Source organism: Dipodomys spectabilis, unplaced genomic scaffold, assembly GCF_019054845.1.
Source record: "Dipodomys spectabilis isolate Male_0828 unplaced genomic scaffold, ASM1905484v1 ptg000161l, whole genome shotgun sequence".
Lineage (NCBI taxonomy): Eukaryota > Metazoa > Chordata > Mammalia > Rodentia > Heteromyidae > Dipodomys > Dipodomys spectabilis.
In genome coordinates, this window is record NW_024870838.1 from 637,886 (window position 1) to 648,168 (window position 10,283).

Consider the following 10,283-nt stretch of genomic DNA (forward strand, 5'->3'; position numbering starts at 1 on the left):
AAATATATTGTGAAAATATTGTCTAGTTGTATAACATTCAAGTTGACGACCTTCTGATAAAGAAAGGATAATTATATTAGATGCCAAATAGTATTGATTTTTTTAATTTTACTATATAAAGAATAATGTTTACTATACCAATACAGTGAAATTTTATTTTATGCAGCTTATTTTTTAAATATAATTTTATTGTCAAAGTGATGTACAGTCGGGTTACAGTGATTGTAAGGTAGTGAATACATAACTTTTCAAACTTGTTACCCCCTCCCTCACTTTTCTCAGTTTTCCTTCACCTACGTACCCCCTCACAAGTTATAATGTATATTTCCAACATATTGTCTTGTGAGTATTGCTAATGCATTGGTTTGGCCTTTGTCATTTGTGTCACCATTGTGATGTTCCTCTTCCCTTCCCTAATTAAGGTAAATGTATACACAATACACAGGGTACCAAAATCAAATACAGCAAGGGATAAACCAAAGGGGAAAAACCAAAGAATATAGAAATCACATAATACATAAAAAACAACAACCGCAAATAAAATTCTCTGATTCCATATCTTGGAGTTCATTTTGTTCAACATCAGCTTATATGGTCATATATATGCATAACGAAGCCACTGGAAAATAATAGTTGCATGGACACTATATCGTGAAAACAACGTTAACTGTTTTTGATGGTAAAGGTGGAATTAGGATTGGTGAATTTGCGGTTTTGATAAAGGAATTTCAAAAGAGTTTTAAAAATATGACACATGAATTTTAATTGTTCAAACTTTTAAACAACGTAGCCTATTAAGAAAATTTAAAATTGCCTGGGAAAATAGGCTTTCATGCAAAGAAATCCATGGAGACTTAGTGGAAAGGGAGCAATGTGAGTGAAGATGGCTCATTTTCACACTAAACAAACAAACCTCAGAAACCTTGCTGTAAATCCTGTAGCTTTCCTTGAAAACTGTCCTTACCCAGGAAATATTCTCTCACTGTGTGAAACAAGGTTATAGTGCAATTTAATTCAAATTTCTTAAAAAAAAAAAAAAAGACATCAAAATTTGTGAATTGACCTTTAATTACAAAACAGTAATCCTCTGAAAAAGATAATTTGGGTCAAAATATTTAGGGAGAAAGTGCCCTCCACAATGAAAAAAGCTATTGGGTTTACACTTTTTGTTTGTAATACTTTCCACAATTTCTTTACACGTGAATCATTGAAACACAGAAAAAATTCTGATTGGATACTTCAAACCAGTGATTTCACATTTCTAAGTGGCTCACAAATATAAATCCTTATTAAAATGAGATAGTGAATACTTCTCTTATTACATAAGCCAAAAAGTTTTGGGATCAGAAAAGAATTGACCACATGGAAAAAGTAAGAAAAGAGTGTTCTTAGAAGCCCTAGCTAAGCAAATTGGCTTCAACAGTGGAGGGAGGCCAAAACTTTTTGATATAGATTGTAATATTTTTGCTACCTAAAGTGATTTTACAGAGCAGATTTGGCTCACTACAATGCAGAACTGATTGAATGAAGACATGAAAATAAATCCCACATCCAATGGAGGCAACATAAAAGAGTTTTAAAGGAGAAACCATGAAGATGTAGCAGTGGGGGAGGTCTTAGAGTCCTTCACCTTCACTAGACTTGGAGCCAAGAAGCTGTGATTAATCGGAAATCAGGCAAGAGCTAAGAGGAGGACATAGAAATAGGACATAGAAGCATTGTCCTTTGTAACAGACACTGTCATCCAAGGTATGGATGCTTTAACTTTATTCTCTTCCATATATCTTGTTGACCAAATGCAAGACTAAGAGAAAAATAATCTATTGAAATAATTTTGCAAAGAATAACTTCACTGTTTCTGATATGGTATCTAAAGAGAGTCTTAAGAGAGAAGATAAAAGTGGAGTATTCTGCGGTTCTGATATGGTATCTAAAGAGAGTCTTAAGAGAGAAGATAAAAGTGGAGTATTCTGCGGTTTCCTCTAAGCATCTTATTAGCAAAGGATATCTTTGAGGTTAGACGTGATTTAACCAAAAAGTGTTGGAGTACTTATGTTTGTGGGCACTTTAGACACAAGAAGACTTTCTTTTTTTTTTTTTTTTTTTTTGGGTCCGGTCGTGGGACTTGAACTCTGGGCTTGGGCGTTGTCCCTCAGCTCTTCAGCTCAAAGCTAGTGCTCTACAACTTGAGCCACAATGCCACTTCCGGTTTTTTTCTTTTTGCTTATATGGTGCTGAGAAATCGAACTCGGGGCAGCAAGCATGCAAGGCAAGCACTCCACCACTGAGCCACCTTCCCAGCCCGACACAAGAAGACTTTCAAGGCAAAAGAAAAAAAGAAAAACGGATATCCAAACATTTGTGATCACAGTTTCTTGGACTGGTTTTTTTGGAGACAAAGTTTTACATTACAGTTTGTCCTGATTAACATCAATGTTGGGTTCTTATGGCAACCAAATGCAGGGGTGAAGTTTAATGGACTCCCTTGAACAAGTAAACAGCATGATAAAAAAAATTGCAAATAACATTTAGTGAATTACTTTCACCAATTACTTTTCCAGAATAAAGAAGGAAATATATAATTCAAAATCAATTGACTTAAAAGTATGAAGAGAGAGTAGTGAAGAGAGATGAAAGAAAACATAGAGAATTGTTTTCTTTCCAGCGGAGTAATGGGTTCTTGATCTTTTCTCTTGCATTCTATCTTCACAAGCTATCAAGTGTGGCTCAGGAGTGGAGTATCCAGTTAAGAGAGAACTCGCAGAAGGAAGATAACATTTGCAGCAGATATAGGTGATTTATAACCTGAGACAATCTATTTAAATCTGTTCAAATTTCTCCCCTACCCCAAACTGCCCTCTTTTAATAGTTTTGTTTGCTTTTCCTAATACTGCCCTTCATTAACTGCTTAAAATTTTGAGAGGTCATATTCATACTCTCTAGAGATTGCTGTTTGGTTATAATTTTTGTCTGTTTTTTAATTGAATTTCAAAAGGTTGTGCAAGTGTGTTACAATTAAATATGTCCATCTAATTGTCCAATGCTCCTGGATCAGATTTCACTCCTTCTATCATAGTCAACCAACTCCTTCTCCAAGATGTATTTCAGATTTACCACTTCCTTATCACATGTGTACATTGATATTCTAGCTGTGCTTGCCCCTTGTTCCATTTTTCATTCATTCTATGTATTTACAATTATTCCTCTCTAGCTTCAACTTCCTGATAGTCATTCTGTTAAACTCTCTGTTGATAGTTTGAAAGGTTTATATACATTCCATGGAGTTTCAATCCTGCATATACTTGAACTTATGTCAGCTTATATTTCCATAATTCATGCATCTGCAATAATAATTTGCAAGACTGGAGGCGTGAAGCACCTAGACATGATTTAATTCTCATCCATTTAGAAGATTAATCGTTAGTCAACAAGAAAGTTTAAAAATGGTTTAGAATGTATTCCAAACTACCAATTTTTATAAATGGCTTTGTACAAGTGTGTGTGATTATTTTATTTTACATGGGATAATATTTTGTACTACATTTAAGTTTTGAAAAAAAGAAAATTAAAATTTACTATTATAGAGGAATATGATAGAAATAGAAGACAGATTTTATGTTTGTCACATCTCTGACGAGTACCCATATTCAAGATTTACTATGTTAGACAGATAGGAAAAACATAAAATAACATATGATAAGGCAACTATTTGTGACTTTTTAAAATGTACCTTATTAAATGATGAAATTTACTTTATTATCTAACGTTTGGGTTTGAAATATGGGAGGCTGATACATTTAACAAATTTGAATGGCACCTAATGAATAACACAAATGGTGGGTGGTACTATTTCTACAGTTTAATGAATGGTTGAACCTGATTGGCATTAGTGCTGTGTAAGTAAATCAACTCTATTTTACCTCTATTGTAACTCTATTGCCACTAAGTATCATTTATTTGTCAAATGTTATTTTGGCGAATGTGATTTTTTTTTGGTAGTTCGTGGGGCTTGAACTCTGGGCTTGGGCACTGTCCCTGTGTTCTTCAGCTCAAGGCAAGCACTCTATCACTTGAGCCACAGTGCCACTTCTGATATTCGAGTGGTTTATTGCAGATAAGAGTTTAGCGGACTTTCCTGCCTGGGCTGGCTTTGAACCGTGATCCTCAAATCTCAGCCTCCTGAGTATTTAGGATTACATGTGTGAGCCACTAGTACCTGGTTTGCGAATTTGATTTTTCAAAGATTATTTGAAAAAGAATACACTTTCAGGAGATTAAATATTTTGAGAATGACAACATTTTTATACCACAGAACCAAGTTTTACTGAAGTACTAGTGTATTTTTTTTATTGTGAAAATACTGTACAGAGGGGTTACAATTACGTGGGCAAGATAATGAGTACATTTCTTATCAAGCATTGTAGCCTCCTCCTTTGTTTCCACTTCTCATCCTTTAGCATCCTCCCCCTGCGCCCAGACCCAATCTTCCCTCCCCTCCCCCGCACCCAAGTTGTAAAGTTTGTTTTCGACATGGCAACTTGTACATATCACAGTGTTATCAAGCACTAAGGATATTCTCAATTAATTTTTTTCTGAATTACATTTGATCTCTAAGTCAAGTTTTCCTGACCTTTATAGACCAATTGTGGATCTATCCTTCCAGGAGCTATTTTTCAGGCCCACTTATGCTGGACTGAAATCGTTCATTAATCATTAGGGAAGAGGTATTAAAAATAGTCTTGTGACACTTTGTGATCTTGTTCACTCCTATGGGCTAGTCATCTGCAAACCGAAAGTTTGAATTGCAGTACTTTCTCATAGATTTTGTGGTCTCATCCTTCATTTTATGTTGACTTGCATTTCACTATTGCTTACTGCTAATTCCTGCTTCTCAAGGAATTGGGGCCCTGAAATATTATTGGAAATGAGAAATTGACATGGCTCTTCAATTATTTCTGTTGGCATGTTGCCTGGGCCTAGTTGAGAAGTCTTGACCCTGTTATATGATGATGCAGGTAACTGGGACATGGGATCCTAGGACCCATACATCTTGCAGAAGATAATATCTTGTATACATAATATCAGAAAAATGTGGGTATAATCAATAGGTATGCTTCAGAAATATGGAGAAAAAACAGTTTGGAACAAGCGAGTTGAAACAATAAACAGAGCAGCAGAGTAAAATTCCTTATACTTTAGAGGAAATCAACATTTTTTTTTTACCATGTGAATTCAGAAGAACAAGGACACTTAGAAGGTATCACAAGTTTATAGTGAAGACATTACATTGATACTTTTTATATTCTAGTTTGTATTATAAACCTAATTATTTGTATTCTAATTCTCTTTATTGGAATAAATAATTATCAATTTATTTGTCAAATTATCAATTAATTCTACTAAGTTTCACTGTGTGAAATATGAAATCAGCACATATAAATATAAAATATATAACTATATATAATATAATAAAAAGGGCACATGTTTTGCATTGTTCTGTTGTGGTTAGGGTATCAAAGACAACTCGGTTTTAAAGTATTATTTCATTATCTGTACCTCAGTGATAGGTAGAGTTAGACCTAAATCTTTAGCATTTGTAGATTTACAGCCTGGAGGCAAGAGGAAACACTTTGATTAAAACATTACCAATTTAAGGCTTAATAATGAGGAGAAACATGGACTTCTCCTGGAGCTATGGAAATATTTGGTGATAGAAAGGCAGTAGTGTAAGTTCCTGCCTGGTTGGAAGGTAGACAGTCCAGACATTAGGAAATCATGCATATGACGAATTTTTTTCACCTTGGCGTTAGTTACTTTTGAAATGGTAGGTATAATAGACACTTAAATTTTGATAAAATACCTTCTAGTCTGAACAGTTCTGCTGAACTGTTCATCTCTCTATGATCCCTTGTAACTAAGATTAGTTTTGTTCCAGTAAGACAATCTATGCTGTCAGGGTAGGATATTCTGGTTGGTCTGTTCCTACATGGAAGAAGGATAAAGGGTCAGGTAGAAATTTGTGCCAGTAAGACGTCATTTGGAAAATTTAAGCTGAAGAAGTTTAGAAGTAGCTCTTAAGCAAGGCTTACGTTGAATCTATTAGCTCCACAAAGCTAACTCAGTTACATAAATAAGAACTTGAAAAAGCCATCACCTTAGGACCTAGCTATAAGTGCTTCAAAGTATGATCAAATGTAAAATGAAAAAGCCTTAAAATTGTCATTGACAAAAAAACGCAAATGTGAGCAATCGACCGAACAATATAATTTTTTTCCACTATACACATTATTTTAGGGAAATAAGATCAATAGTATTGTTAGGAACAATAAGGTTTCCTTGCTACAAATAGGCACCCAAGGATATAAGCCTGTATAAAGATTGCATCATTAACTACTTAAATTTAGAGGATACTACATGCTTCAGCAGCACGTATACCCAAATTACAACAATACAGAGATTAACATAACACTTGCACAAGGATAATATGAAAATTTGTAAAGTATTCCATATTTTTCATTGTTCAGTTGCAGAAATGAAAAACAGTTATTAAAAGGTTAATTACAAAATTACAAGTGTAACAATATATGCAAGTGTTAGAATTAAACGTTAGTTTGACATCAGTGTATTAAATCTTCACCTTAGAAAGGCCTTTACATAGAACTTCACAAAACTTTTGAAATTAGTTAACATTATCATTTTATCCCAAAGAAACAAACTACTATAAGAACCTAGAAAAAGGGGCTGGGAAGGTGGCTCAGTGGTAGAGCGCTTGCCTTGCATGCATGAGGCCCTGGGTTCGATATCTCAGCACCACATACGCAAAAAGAAAAAAGTCAGAAATAGCTCTGTGGCTCAAGTGGTAAAGCGCTAGCCTTGAGCTGAAGAGCTGAGGGTCAGCGTTCAGAGTTCAGAGGCCCAGAGTTCAGGCCCATGACTGGACCAAAAAAAAAAAAGAACCTAGAAAAAAATAATCTTAAATTTTCTATATGAAATGCAATCTGAAAGGACACATTTATTAATAAATAACATATTATAAAACAATGTTGAATTCAAAGTATATCTAGGAAAGAATTAAATAGATTATGGATATTATGCAAACACAGAACATAGAATATTTTAAAATATACTTTTTTCAGTCAAGAACCAGAAATATCTTTAGCTTCTGTACCACTCATTTCAACAGATAAGATCAAATTATTTTTGATTTAAAAATCACAAACTCTGAAGAAATCATTATAGATGTACACAAACAACTCAAATACATTTTGACATCAAAGTCAGGCAATTCCATTGGAAAAATTCCACGGAATTTTTACAGTAAGATATTGCTGTTATTTGGATTGTGAAAATATTTTGTATGGACACAAAGAATGGACTGGCATTTTGATGTTTAAGAAACGTAACTGATATCTTAGCTATGCTAAATAATGCTGCGATAAACATAGTTGTTCTGGTAGCTTTAGTATGGTCTTGTTTGATGCCCCTAAGTAGATGAATGGATTAAGAAAATAGAATTCTATGGAATGGAATTTTATGCCTCCCTCAGAAAGAATGCCATTGCCCCATTTGTTAGGAAATGGGAAGAATTGGAAAACAATATATTAAGTGAAGTAAACCAGGCCCAAAGAAACATAGATCCCATGGTTTCCCTTATTTGCAATAACTAATATATGTCTGAGACAAACAGAAATGGTCAGATAAGTTGATATTAGTTGAATTGAACCCCAAGATAAAGATTCAAATGTTATTTTTTTCTTTCTTGCAATTGTTTCTAACATATTTATAAGATGATATCTTTGCTGCTTTGTATGTCCCTCCACCACCGTAAAACCCCTACTTTAATTTTATTTGATGTTGGTATGATTTGTGGAGGGGAAGGGAAAAAACAAATTGTTTAAATAGGGATACAGGTTGACCCATTGCAACAATGAGATATACAAGACGTCAGGTAGAAAAACGAACTTTACAACTTTGACGGGGGGGAGGGGTAGTGAGGTGGGATGTGAGTGGGGGGGAGATGAGAAGGTATGGGAAGGGGAAATAAAGGAGGAGGCAACAATGCTTGATAAGAAATGTACTCATTACCTTGCCCATGTAATTTTAACCCCTCTGTATGGTGTTTTCACGGTAAAATAATAAAATTCAACAAAAGAAAAAGATAAAAGAAAAGAAACTTAACCGAACCATTACAACTTAATAGAACAATTTGTACAACCTTCCACAACTTCAAGGAGTAGTGATACATACTTATCCTTTTGGTAATATTAAAGGCAGTTTCTTCCAAGTTTTTCTTCAGACCTGGTTTGATATAATGGTTCAACAGAAGGAGATCTAGTGTATCTTTACTATCTATATTCCCAGCAGCAAGATGCAAGGGAGTCAAGAGGCATTTAGTTTGGGCATTGGTATCTGCATCATGATGAAGTAAGAAAGACGCCACACTGGTATTATTCCACGAGTAAGCACTGCGCAGGGGTATCCAGCCATTAACAATTATTGCATGAATATCTGCTGCTTGAGCCACCAACTCATGGATAATGTCTACATGTCCACTGTAGGCTTCCCGATGAAGAGGGGTATATTTATTGTCATCCCTAGTATTCACATGAGTGGCCTTTATGGAAAGTAGTCACCACACTCTAGTAAGCCGATTATTTTCAGCAGCACAAAGAAGAAATTTGCTTGGTTCCTACTCCATTTTTTTTTCTTGCAATTGATACGATTTCTCACTTTTTCGTTTTGTTACTCATCTTCATCAGAATTGCCTAACTAGAGTCTTTCAGTGCCAGTGGGAATAAGGTGTCCATGTATTTCCCCAATAGTTCATATTGGTTGAACTTGTGAGAAAAATACAGCGAATTTTCTGCATCTGTTTTTTTCATGATGATTTATTTTCTCTTTTTACATTTTTATTATTCTAAGTCAATCTATCTGGAAAGTAGGGAATTGATGGAGAGCAAAGGAGAGATGTTCCTCCGTATCCAAAGGTACAGACTGAAAATGAGGATCATGTGCAGCTTCTCCCAGGAATGAGAAAATAGAAGGTGGCTCAGTGGTAGAGTGCTTGCCTTGCATGTATGAGCAACGGCAGGTCATGTCCACTTTGTAGCCTTGTCATTCAGACCCACGGTGCAATGAAAAAGACATAAAACCCCAGCCCTCTGAAGCTCGCCACTTTTTGTGGCATCCTACTTTTTTTTCTTCCTGCAAACCCTCAGGCCTAGGATCCCAGGATGGGCTATGGGTCCAGAGACTGTACCACAGCCTAGGGTGATGGAAGCTGAGTCAGCATAGCCACAACCTGAGTTCAAGCCCCGTGGTTAAAAATAAAGAATAAATAAAACAATTAATTAATTATTTAACTAAATTAAAAAGAAATAAAGATCTCTGGTTTGGAATTCCTGCCAGTTTCCTTCCTTAACCTGGAATTTGTACTCAGGGTCTTGGTAAATCTGTAGCAATGTGAGGGAAGGTGCAGCGTTGCCACTACTTGAGTTCAAACCCCGTGCCAAGCCAAAAATAAAAAAAAGTCACTGAGCTCGGCAGGGGGAGTAGTTGTGGAGATGGGAGGGAAGGGAAGGTAGGGGGAAAACAAACAAAAGAGGAGGCAACAATGCTCAATAGGAAATGAACTCATTACCTTGCTCATGTAACTGTGATCCCTCTGTACAACATTTTTGCCATAAAAATGTACAAAAAAAGAAAAAATGTAGTGCTCAGAGAAGCACTTTGGGGATAATGGAAGGATGTCTGAAAAGCTGTATAAAATTCTACACTGCTTTTTTTTTTTTAAATGCTCTGTATGAAACTGAATGAACATAACTGCTTTCAGTAAAAAAAAAAAAAAAAATTAAGCTACTGTCGTGGAACTGGGGTCAGTATTTCTGTAATTGCTGTGATTTGATCTCACCCTCCAGGTAACTCTTTTGCACCAAGAGTGAAGACGAAGCTTACTGTCTTTGAGGAAAACAAATTCAGGCTAGAGTTCTGTAAGCCCAAATGAATGCCCTGCAATGGAAAATAATATTACTATACATGTGTAATATATGATATATACTTACATATGTATGTTTATTACATATATATTTTATTATTGATTTTGTATTTTATTTTTTATTTGATTCATTTATTTATTGTTTATTGTATTTAGTATTATTATACACATAATATTTAGTACAAAATGATTCACAATAATTTAAGACATTGACTCATTTTCATTTATACTTTATTAAGTGTTGAAACATGATACATAATTAAATGGAAGCATTTGTTACAGTCTTCAC

The 10,283-nt window shown here is 34.8% G+C and overlaps 1 pseudogene; it reads left to right on the plus strand.

The window, feature by feature from the left end:
- Positions 1 to 6,414: 6,414 nt before the first annotated feature.
- On the plus strand, positions 6,415 to 6,514 carry LOC122119055 (annotated as a pseudogene).
- Positions 6,515 to 10,283: the final 3,769 nt, after the last annotated feature.